This window comes from Saccopteryx leptura, chromosome 6 (genome assembly GCF_036850995.1).
Source record: "Saccopteryx leptura isolate mSacLep1 chromosome 6, mSacLep1_pri_phased_curated, whole genome shotgun sequence".
Lineage (NCBI taxonomy): Eukaryota > Metazoa > Chordata > Mammalia > Chiroptera > Emballonuridae > Saccopteryx > Saccopteryx leptura.
This window is the reverse complement of record NC_089508.1, coordinates 102,832,973-102,845,741: the sequence shown is the minus strand read 5'-3', so window position 1 is coordinate 102,845,741 and position 12,769 is coordinate 102,832,973.

Below are 12,769 nucleotides of genomic sequence, written 5' to 3'. Positions count from 1 at the left end.
CAGAAAAATGCAAAAAAAAAAAAAAAAAAATTCTAAACATATGCTTACCTAATTATAGAGCTTCCAACAACTAGAAGAACTAAAGGGAGAAATAGATCATTGTAGATGAAAATTTTAACACCCTTATCTCAGTAATTGATACAATTAGAGAAAATAATCATAGTGGATAGGGAAGATTTGGACAAAACTATCAACTAATTAGACCCAATTTTCATTTAGAAAACTCTGCACTCAATACCTGAAAATACACATTCTTTTCAATAGCACAGGCATGTTCACTAAAAAAAAAAAAAAAAAAGGACCATAAAATAAGTCTCAATGCATTCAAAAGACTGAAATCTTACAGAGCATAATTTCTGACTACAATTAAATTAAATTTAAAAACCTATAAAATAATATCTGAAAAATGCCTAAATATTCTGAAATGAAACAACATAATTTAAACAATTCATAAGTAAAACAACTCTAATTTCACAAGGGAAATTAGAAAATATTCCAAACCTTATGATAGTGATATACAACATATCAAAATCTGTGTGATGCACCTAAAGCAGTGCTTAGAAGAAAATTTATAACTTTAAATTCTAATACTAGGAAATAAGAACAATTTAAATTTAAAGATCTCAGAGCTAGAAAAAGAAGTAAATTAAACCCAAAGTAAGTTGAAACAAGAAAGATAGCAGATGTTTAAAAAATAGAATACAAATGTACAGCAGAGACAATTAACAAAGCCAAATTTGGTTCTTAGAACAGGATAATAAAATTTGTAATCCTTAGCAATATTGATGAAGAAAAGAGAAATAAAACACATATTACACACTTCAAGAGTGTCACTACGATATCCTACAGACATTAAAAATGTAAGACAATATTATGATACATTCATACTAATACCTTTTATAATTTATAAGTACTAAAAAAAAGTCCTTGAAAAACTCAAATTGCCAAAACAAAAACAAGAAGAGAACATTTGACTACTGTATTTCTAGAGAAAATGAACTTGTAATTATAAATTTCTCCATAAAGAACACTTTAGGCCCAGATAGTTTTTACAATAAATGCCCTTAAACATTTAAGGAAGAAATATTCCCACCATCAAAAACTTAAAAGAATTAGGGGTGATGATTCCCACTACATCTCTATTCAACTTGCCTAGCTGGCTTATGTGAGAATCAAATGGACCTTAGAGAATGACAATTGATAATTGTAAATTTACACTTGATCCTAGCCAAAAGGCCAAGAAATAATGGTTACTGTAAATTTAATCAGGTGCTGACTCCAATTACAACTTCTGTTCCAGACATAGTTTTACTGTTTGAGCAAATAATCACTTCCCCAGTGCCCAATATGTATCTATTGATCCGGCAAATGCCTTTTTTTCAAAGCCTGTTAGTAAAGACCACCAGAAGCAGTTTACTTTCAGCTGGTAAGGCCAGCAATACACCTTCACTGTCCTACTTCAGGGCTATATCAACCCTCTGGTCCTATGCCATAGTTTAGTCAACAGCTACCTTGATCACCTTTTTCTTTCAGAAATTACACTGCTCTTCATCTGTATGGGCCACCAAGTTACTCTGTAATTGATCTGAGCTGCTCATCATAAACTCAGTGTTATCTAAAGACTTAGCAACCATAAAGTTGGGCATGCACAAAAGCACTCTATTATCAAATGAAAGTGGCATATACAAAATTGGGCTCAAGTTGGCCCTGAAGGCACAAGTAAGTTACATGAAGAAGTGGCCCTAAAGTTCATGCTCCCAGCTGATATCTATGGCCTTATGAGATTTTCCTACAATAAGTGGACTGAGGAAGAGAAGACTTGTGCCTAGTTTATAGGTGGCTCTACACTACCCTAAAGTGGACATTTGTGACACCACAGCCTGTTCTGGTGTCTTCCTGAAGGACAGTGGTAAAGGGAAGTCCTTCTAGTAGGCAGAACTTCAAGCAGTGCACCTTGTTGTTTATTTGGCTTGGAAAGAAAAATGACCAGACATATGAGTCTATAGTGATTCATGTATTGTAGCCAGTGGTTTCGCTGGATGGGCACAAACTTGGAAGTAAAAAGAATGGAAAACCAAAAACAAAGAAGTCTGAGGAGGAGGTATGTAAATAGACTTTTCTGAATGGGCAAAGAAAGTGAAGATATTTGTGTCCTATGTGAATGTTCACCAAAATGTAACCTCAGCAATGGGAAATTGAATAATCAAATGTATAGGACAACCCTTTCTGTGGAATCATGTCAGCCCCTTTCCCCAGCCACACCTGCCATTTTCCAAAGGGATCATGAATAAAGTGACTGTAGTATCAGTGAAGGAGATTGTGCATAGCATCTACAACATGAACACCCACTCTCCAAGGCCAACCTGGATACTCTTACTATTGAGTACCCAATTTGCCAGCAGCAGAAACCAACACTGAGTTCATGATATGAACTCAACACTGATTTCATAATGGCACCATTCTTCAGGCTGATTAGTCAGCTACCAGTTGGCAAACTGATTATAATAAACTATACCTATCATGAAAGCAGTGCTTTATTCTTATTGGAATAAATATCTATTCTAGATATGAATTTGCTTTCTCTATGTGCAATACCAAAACTACCATCCATTGACTTACAGAGTGCTTTATCCATCATCATGGTATTCCACACAGCATTGCTTCTGATCAAAGTGCTCACTTCACAGTAATGGGCTATGTGGCAATGGGTCCATACTTGGAATTATGAATTCCAATAATCAAGGGGTGGAACCAGAAAAAACACCATTCACTATTACCTCTAGTGATCCACCACCAGTAAAATTTTTGCTTCCTATCCCTGTGAACTTATAATTTGCTGGTTTAGTTGTCTAAGCTCCACATGGAGGAATGTTCCTATTTGAAGATACAACAATGATCCCATTGAACTGGAAGTTATGACTGCCTTTTAGCCACTTTGAAATTCTCATGCTGCTGAGTCAACAGGCAAAGAAGAGGGTTGCTGTTTTGGCTATAGTTATTGATCCTGATTATCAAGGGGGAACGGAACTGGTACAAAACAATGAATATAAGAGTAAGCCTGGAATACAGGAACACCTAAGAATATCTCTTAATGCTACCCTGCCCTGTGATGAAAGTCAGTGGAAACCTATAACAACCCAATTCAAAGACTGTAATGGCCCAGACACTTCAGAAATGAAAGTTTGGGTCATCCCACCAGGCAAAGAATCACATTCAGAGGTGCTCACTGCAGTCAAAAAGAATATGGAAATAGTTATATAAGAAAGTAGCGCCCTGGCCAGTTGGCTCAGCGGTAGAGCGTTGGCCTGGCGTGCGGGGGACCCGGGTTCGATTCCCGGCCAGGGCACATAGGAGAAGCGCCCATTTGCTTCTCCACCCCCACCCCTTCCTCTCTGTCTCTCTCTTCCCCTCTCGCAGCCAAGGCTCCATTGGAGCAAAGATGGCCCGGGCGCTGGGGATGGCTCCTTGGCCTCTGCCCCAAGCACTAGAGTGGCTCTGGTCGTGGCAGAGCGACGCCCCGGAGGGGCAGAGCATTGCCTCCTGGTGGGCAGAGCGTCACCCCTGGTGGGCGTGCTGAGTGGATCCCAGTTGGGCGCATGCGGGAGTCTGTCTGACTGTCTCTCCCCGTTTCCAGCTTCAGAAAAATACAAAAAAAAAAAAAAAAAAAAAAAAAAAAAAAGAAAGTAGCTAAAATTTCAAAAAATTCAAGAGGAAGAAAGACTTCCAAGCTCCTTTTATGAGGCGAGCATAATTCTGATTCCAAACCAGGCAAAGACAACACAAAGAAAGAAAATTATAGGCCAATATCTCTGATGACTATAGATGCTAAAATCCTCAACAAAATATTAGCAAACCAGATCCAGCAATACATGAAAAAAATCATACACCATGATCAAGTGGAATTTATTCTTGGAAGGCAAGGCTGGTACAATATTCGCAAATCAATCAATGTGATTCATCACATAAACAATAGGAAAGAGAAAAACCAAATGATAATTTCAATAGATGCAGAAAAAGCATTTGGTAAAATCCAGCACCTATTCATGATCAAAACTCTCAGCAAAGTGGGAATACAGGGAACATACCTCAACATGATAAAGGCCATCTATGACAAACCCACAGCCAACATCATACTCAATGGGAAAAAATTAAAAGCAATCCCCTTAAGATCAGGAACAAGGCAGGGGTGTCCCCTTTCACCACTCTTATTCAACATAGTTCTGGAAGTCCTAGCCACAGCAATCAGACAAGAAAAATAACTAAAAGGCATCCAGATTGAAAAAGAAGAAGTAAATCTATCATTATTTGTAGATGATATGATATTGTATATAGAAAACCCTAAAGTCTCAGTCAAAAAACTATTAGACCTGATAAATGAATTCAACAAGGTGGCAGGATATAAAATAAATACTCAGAAATCAGAAGCATTTTTATACACTAACAATGAACTGTCAGAAAGAGAAATTAAGGAAGCAATACCATTCACCACTGCAACCAAAAAAATAAAGTACCTAGGAATAAATTTAACCAAGAGATTAAAGACTTGTACTCGGAAAATTATAAAACATTGATGAAATCAAGGAAGATACAAACAAGGGGAAGCATATACCGTGCTCATGGTTAGGAAGAATAAAGATCATTAAAATGTCTATATTACCCAAAGCAATTTATAAATTCAATGCAATACCAATTAAAATACCAATGACTTACTTCAAAGATATAGAACACATATTCCAAAAATTTATATGGAACCAAAAAAGAACATGAATTGCCTCAGCAATCTTGAAAAGAAAGAATAAAGTGGGAGGTATCACACTTCTGGATATCAAGTTATACTACAAGGCCATTATACTCAAAACAGCCTGGTACTGGTATAAGAACAGGCATATAGATCAATGGAACAGAACAGAGAACCCAGAAATAAACCCATACTTTTATAAACAACTGATATTTGACAAAGGAGGTAAGAGCATACAATGAAGTAAAGACAGTCTCTTCAACAAATGGTGTTGGGAAAATTGGACATCTACCAGCAAAAAAAAAAAGAAACTAGACCACCAACTTACACCATTCACAAAAATATACTCAAAATGGATAAAAGACTTAAATGTAAGCCATAAAACAATAAGCATCTTAGAAGAAAACATAGGCAGTAAGCTCTCTGACATCTCTCGCAGCAATATATTTGCTGATTTATCTCCATGGGCAAGTGAAATAAAAGACAGGATAAACAAATGGGACTATATCAAACTAAAAAGCTTTTGCACAATTAAAGACAATAAGAACAGAATAAAAAGACAAACTACACAATGGGAGAACATATTAAACAATACGTCTGATAATGGGTTGATAACCAAAATTTATGATATAAAGAACTTGTAAAACTCAATACCAGGAAGACAAACAATCCAATTAAAAAATGGGCAAAAGTAATGAATAGACACTTCTCCAAAGAGGACATACAGATGGCCAATAGGCATATAAAAAAAATGCTCAACATCACTAATCATTAGAGACATGCAAATTAAAACCACAATGAGATATTACCTTACACCAGTCAGAATGGCACTCATCAACAAAACAACACAGAATAAGTGCTGGCGAGGATGTGGAGAAAAGGGAACCCTCCTGCACTGCTGGTGGGAATGCAGACTGGTGCTGCCACTGTGGAAAACAGTATGGATATTCCTCAAAAAATTAAAAATCAAACTGCCTTTTGACCCAGCTATCCCATTTTTAGGAATATCCCCCAAGAACAGCATAGCACTGTTTCAAAAGAAGAAATGCATCCCCATGTTTATGGCAGCATTGTTCACAATAGCGAAGATCTGGAAACAGCCCAAGTGTCCTTCAGTGTACGAGTGGATTAAAAAGCTTTGGTGTATATATACTATGGAATACTACTCAGCCATAAGAAATGATGACATCAAATCATTTACAACAACATGGATGGACCTTGATAACATTATACTGAGCAAAATAAGTAAATAAGAAAAAACTAAGAACTATATGATTCCTTACACAGGTGGGACATAAAAATGAGACTCAGAGACATGGACAAGAGTGTGGTGGTTATGGGGTGGGGGGGAGGAGAGAGAGGGGGTTGGGTGAGGGGAGAGACACAAAGAAAACCAGTTGGAAGGTGACGGAAGACAATTTGACTTTGGGTGATGGGAATGCAGCACAATCAAATGTCAAAATAACCTGGAGATGTTCTCGCTGAACATATGTACCCTGATTTATCAATGTCACCCCATTAAAATTAATAATAAAAAAAGTAGCTAAATATCAGACAAGGCCACATGACCAGTTGCAGAAACAAGGACTGTAATCATTATGAGTATTCTTTGCTTATTTTTTAATAAACATGTTTACATTTATATATTATATTAATAATATATTAATATATTTTTTGCTATTTTTGTTTTCTTCCCTCTCTTATTCCAATATCATGTAACATAAGATATATTAATAATAGTCAACTTTACATCACAGGATTTAAGGTATAGGACATCAAGGAGAAAAGTGAACATCACTTAAGACTTTTGCATCCTCTTCTGGAGAAAGAGTCAGGTTATTTTTGGTTATATACAGAATAGTTGTGTCATATTAGGCAAAAGTAGGACTTTGTTATTGCTTTTATTTGGAGCTTAAGTACAATTTTAGAGATGTATATGTGCACTTAGTTAGGCCCTGGCCAGTTGGCTCAGTGGTGGAACATTGGCCGGGTGTGTGGAAGTCCCAGGTTCAATTCCTGCTCAGGCACACAGGAGAGGTGCACATCTACTTCTCCACCCTTCCCCCTCTTCTTCCTCTCTGTCTCTCTCTTCCCTTCCCAAAGCTGGGGCTCCATTGGAGCAAAGTTGGACCGGGCACTGAAGACGGCTCCATGGTCTCCTCTTCAGGCGCTAGAACAGCTCCAGCTACAAAGGAGCGGTGCCCCAGATGGGCAGAGCATCGCCACCTGACAGGCATGCCAGATGGATCCTGGTTGGGCACATGTGGAAGTCTGTCTGACTGCCTCCCATTTCCAACTTCAGAAAAATACAAAAATACACACACAAAAAGGAAAAGATTGAGATGGTCAATTTTGTGGTAACTCTACCAGGCATAGTCCCAGTTATTCAATCAAACACTATTCTATGTTTTGACCTAAAGGTATTTTGTTGATGTAATTAAAGGAGATTATCCTCAGTTATCTGAGTAGGGCTGACCCAATCAGTTAAAAGACCTTAAGAGCAGAACTGAGGTTTCCCTAAAGAAGAAAAAAAAATTATGCTATGCCTGTGGACTGAAGCTTCAACTCCTGCCCAAATGTTTTCAACCTGCCATTCTTGATGATATGTTCTACAGATTTTGGACTTAATTGGCCAGCACCCACAATTTTATAAGTCAATACATTGCATATAGTCATCTGTCAATCAATCATCTACCTATCTGATTGTCTATCATCTATCTGTCTATACATTCAGGTGCATATGTATATAAACATATACTTATCCTACTATATCTTTTTCTGGTAGATCTTTAATGAATATACTTCTCAACTTCTTTTATGAGGCCAGAAGAACTCTGATACCAATACTTGACAATAACATACTGGAAAAGAAAATTACAGACTCATGAATTATAGATACAAAAATTCATAATAAAATGCTGATAAATCAAATGCAGTAATATAAAAAGAATAATACCTCATGACCAAATGAGTTTACTCCAGTTAAAGTTGGCACAATATTTGAAAATCAGTCACTGAAATTTATCACTGTAACAGAATAAAAGAGAAAAACCAGATCTCCATCTTAATGGAGCAACAAAAGCATTTGACATTCCATATTTATTTGGGGAGAAAATTCCCAGCAAAGAAAAATTAGAAAAAAGTTTCCAGAATGTGATAAACGCATCTATAAAAACCTACAGCAAATATTATTTTTAGTTTCCAAAGAATGGGAACAAGGCAAGAATGTCTACTTTTACCACTTCTTATCATCACTGAACATAAAAGTCATAACTAGTGTAATAAGGCAAGACAAAGAAACAAAAAGCATAAATATCTAAAAGAAAAAATAAAACTGTCTATATTTGTATATGACATGATAGTTTATTTTGAATGGTAACTCCAACACTTTCTAATTCTGTGATTTGGGCTAATAATCACTATAACAAGTCTATTGTCCTCATATGGAAGATGGTGGCGCCAAGTTATGAGGATGGGATGAAATGATACACAAAAGTGTTTAGCACCATGCCAGGCTCATGAGATGTTGATGTTGATAAATTATGGCAGTAGTGGTAGTAGCTTAAAAAAACAAACAAACAGGACTTTTAACTTCACTTAAAAAATCCAGCGTTTTAACTTTCTGTGCCTCAATTTCTTCATCTGCTACATAGATAATACTGTTTTCTACCACATAGGGTTCTGTGAGGATTACAAACAAAAACATTAAAAAGTGCTTTGAACAGCACCTGAAACAAAATAAATGTCAATATGTATTAGCTACTTTGATTATTATCTAATTATATGTTTCATACATAGAATAATCTCATATTTTTTACATTGTTCTTCAAGAAACCACCTTTATAGAAAGAATTTGGGACTCAATCTTCCTGATGAGAAACAGTAGAGCTTCTCTGGAATCCTAAAGTGATTTGTAGCCAAAGTAATTTCATCAGGTCTAATACTCTATACCAGTCACTGTTAGGTACATTTGTATATTTTAATCTCCTTTAATCCTTAAACCAACATTTGGATGGGTACTACCCTCAGGCTCATTTTATGAGAAACTGAGACATAAATAATTTGTCCAAAGTCCATCTGTCAATAATAGACCAAGTTAAGATACCATTTCAAAATTGAGACTCATGGACGTGAACAAGAGTGCAGTGGTCACCACAGGGAGGGGCAGGGGGAGGGGGAGGGAGGAGAGGGAGGGAGTGAGGGGAGGGGAGGGGCATCAAGAAAAACAAATAAAAGGTGATGGAGGACAATTTGACTTTGGGTGATGGGTATATCACATAATCAAATGTCAAAATGATCTGGAGATGTTTTCTCTGAATCTATGTACTCAAGTTGATCAATGTCACCCCATTAAAATTAATTGTTTAAATAATAATAAAAAGATACCATTTCAAAGCTTCCAAATTCAAGCGTTTCCATTGCATCTTAGTCATGTATAACACAAGCAACTTCCAACCAACCTCACCAGATTGTGTTTATTCTTTGTGTACAGATAAAATTAGTCATGTGCATTTATTCTAAATGTCCAAATTAAGATTGTGTGTGTCAAATGAATCCAAACTGTTGGTGGGGGTAGGGAGAGAAGGAGAGAGAAGGGTTTTCTTCATTCCAAGTGATTTGGATCAACACCAGCATTTCTGCCCCAGCTTTTCAGACTCTGCTGAGAAAGAGAAAACAGGGCATATAGTAAAGGGAGTCTCACCAAACTCTATGCCCAGTTCTTGCCAGAAAAAAAAAAAAAAGCGGCAGCTAAAAATGTCACCTGTGCTGGATCCTTGCACAAAGTCAGCCTTCATCACTTACTGCTACTTGGTCTAGAAGAAATATTTCATTAACTCTACTCTTGCTGTAGATTTTATCTAGTTGCCATAGAAACTTTGGAGGAAAACGGTTGTTTTTAACCCTTGGACTGGGTTTGTTACCCAGTTTTATAGCTCTATTTAAAGAGCCCCCTTGTTATTTTAAACTCTTCCCCTTCTGCTCTCCTGTTTTCCCTCCTGTGAGGCAGCTGGACAGGACCTGTTTATGACCTTCTTTCTAACTGCTGCTGTGATTCTGGCACAAATCCTGAGGGGAGAGGGCAACAGCCAGTAGTGCTTTTCCATGTTTATCTGTGAGATGAACTCCGGTTGCAACCAAATTTTTTAAAAGCTGAAGTTTCACTTCATCAGAAATAAAAATGAGCCATCTTGTTTTTATTGCCTCTGCCAAGCCAGCTTCCCACCTAGCTTAAGTCCTTACAGAAGGCACCACAAGCCCCACCTAACTCCCCAGACAGCCTCCAAATTAAAAGCATCTGTTGTCTTGATACCCGGAGTCCTTCTGTCTTCCCATGGGCTCCCTCTTCACTGCTCCTGGAGTTACAAATACACCACTGGGGTTGTGCTTGCCTGTATAGCTTTCTTTTCCCTGAGGGACATACACATGTATTTTAGAACATGAATCTAGGCTTGGTTTATAGCCAATGGACTCCCATGATGTGAGCCTCCGCTGTCTCCATACTGGATGACATCTTTCCTGCACTATCTCTTTGTTCTCCTGCCTGGGAGCTTATTTGACACGTTTGGAAATTCTGTTACAATTGGTTTTGTCCACAGGAAAGAGGTGGGTATCAGTCAATGGCCTTACTCTGGTTTGGAAGGAAAGTTGAGGGCCAGATGTTGGGTATTTCTAGAAGCTACAAAAGGTAACCTGTGGAGGATAGAAAGATTTAGATGGAGATATGGTTGGCTACATTGGCTGAGAATAATGTCACCTAAATAACATACTGACCCTGCCAAGGCAGATACAGCCTCTCAGGGAGGAAGCGGAGGTAAGGGCCTCACTTGTCTCCAGGTCTTGACTACCATCCCATAGACTTAGCCATGCAAGGTGAGGATGAATATTGAGTGCAATGGCCTATCAGGAGCTTGCAGGAGTGCTACCCATTCATGGGATTGTCTTGTATTAGAGCTTTTATGACCACATCTCTGATTATGGAGCCCCAGAGAAAGACCTGGATGACTCCCATGAGCATACAGAAAGAGGAAGATTCATTGCAACCTGTTCTGTGATTACTAACTAACAAGTGAGATAAGCCAGCTCATCAATGAAACACTCCCTGGAGAGGAAATGGCTTCAGGGTTGCCAAGATAGGCAGTCTTTCCCTGGTAGGAAGTCCAAAGGTGAGCATTGTGGCTGGGTGTGTATCTAAAACCTGGCTCAAAGCCGACAAATATTCCAGGTGAGCTTTAGATGTGGGAATGGAGACATTTCAATTGTATATACAGGTTACTTGGAGCTATGAACTCTGTCTCTCTCATCTCTGAATGCCTCTCATATCTCAGGCACAACTTGGTCCATAGCAGATGCTAAATAGTTCAATGTACACCTAGTAAAGATGTTTTTGGTTTTTGCTATAGATCTCATATGTCTTTCCTTTTTTGAGAGAAAGAGAAGAGAGAGGGAGAGAAGCATCAACTCATTTCACTTAATTGTACTATTGGTTGCTTTTCATATGTGCCCTGACTGGGGCTGGAACCAGCAAACTCAGGGGTTGAACTAGTGCCCTTGGGATCAAACTAGCAACGCTGAGATTGAACTGGTGATCTTGGCACTCCGGGACAATGCTATGTCCACTGTACCACCAGCCAGGGCCTATTTCTTTTTTTAAATGATAGCTTTATTGAGATATACTTCACATGCAATAAAATTTATCCTCTTAAAGTATTCAGTTCAGTGGATTTTAGGGTACAGTCATCCCTCACCATATCATGGTTCACTTTTTGCAGTCTCACTGTATCACAGATTTTTAAATTATATATATCTAATTTTGTATTGCAGATTTTTTGCTATATTGCAGGATTTTGCAGTATATATATATAGGTATTTTTATATACTATTATTTTAATTATATTTGTAGTAAAATAAGTATTTTCTAGCCTAAAAAATTGAAAACAATATAAAAATATAAAAAATATAAAATATATTAAGAATATTAAATCGAAATAAAATACATAGCATACAGCAGATGAGTAGACAAAGACTCACACATAGAAAACGCAGCTACGGCCACTTCTGCTTGAGTTAGTTTGCTCATGTGAGATCAGTACTGCACAACTAATTCGTCATCATCTTCATCATTCAAGTTGTAGTATATTCACTGGTGAGTACCCATATGGAATTTTATATGTTGTTAAAATTACATAGGTTTAAGAGTGTAGAAAGTGTTTAAGAGCATAGGAAGTGTTTATAAGAGTGTGGGAAAGGTTTATAAGAGTATAGGGAGGGTTTATAAAGCCTTAAAATACAGTGTGTCCATAGAGTCATGGTGCACTTTTGACCGGTCACAGGAAAGCAACAAAAGACGATAGAAATGTGAAATCTGCACCAAATAAAAGGAAAACTCTCCCAGTTTCATACCTATTCAGTGAAGTTTGATGTGGGCTCACACACAGATTTTTTAGGGCTCCTTAGGTAGCTTATCCTATTGTATAGTCTCTACAGACTCGTCACTGACTGGTGGCCTACCAGAACGGGGTTTTTCCACCAAACTGCCCGTTTCCTTCAACTGCTTACCCCACCGAGTAATGTTATTCCTATGTGGTGGCACTTCGTTATAAATGGCGCTGATATTCACTTTGCACTTTGGTCACAGATTCAAATTTAGCGAGTCACAGAACACACTGAACTTTCCTCTGTACTGTCCACATCTTGACTGGCATGGCCGTGGGCTGCTCCATTGTAAACACGGTGTTACGTCATCATCTGTGCATGCGTACATGCTGCCACATCATCCTACAGAAACTGGGAGGGTTTTCCTTTTATTTGGTGCAGATTTTACATTTCTATTGTCTTTTGTTGCTTTCCTGTGACCGGTCAAAAGTGCACCATGACTTTACGGACACACTGTATATATAAATAATAAATATAAGGTTGCTACTTTGTGGATTTTTGCCTATCACGGGGGGTTCTGGAACCTAACCCCTGTGATAGATGAGGGATCACTGTATTTGCAGAGTCATATAATTATCTAATTTTAGAACATTTCAT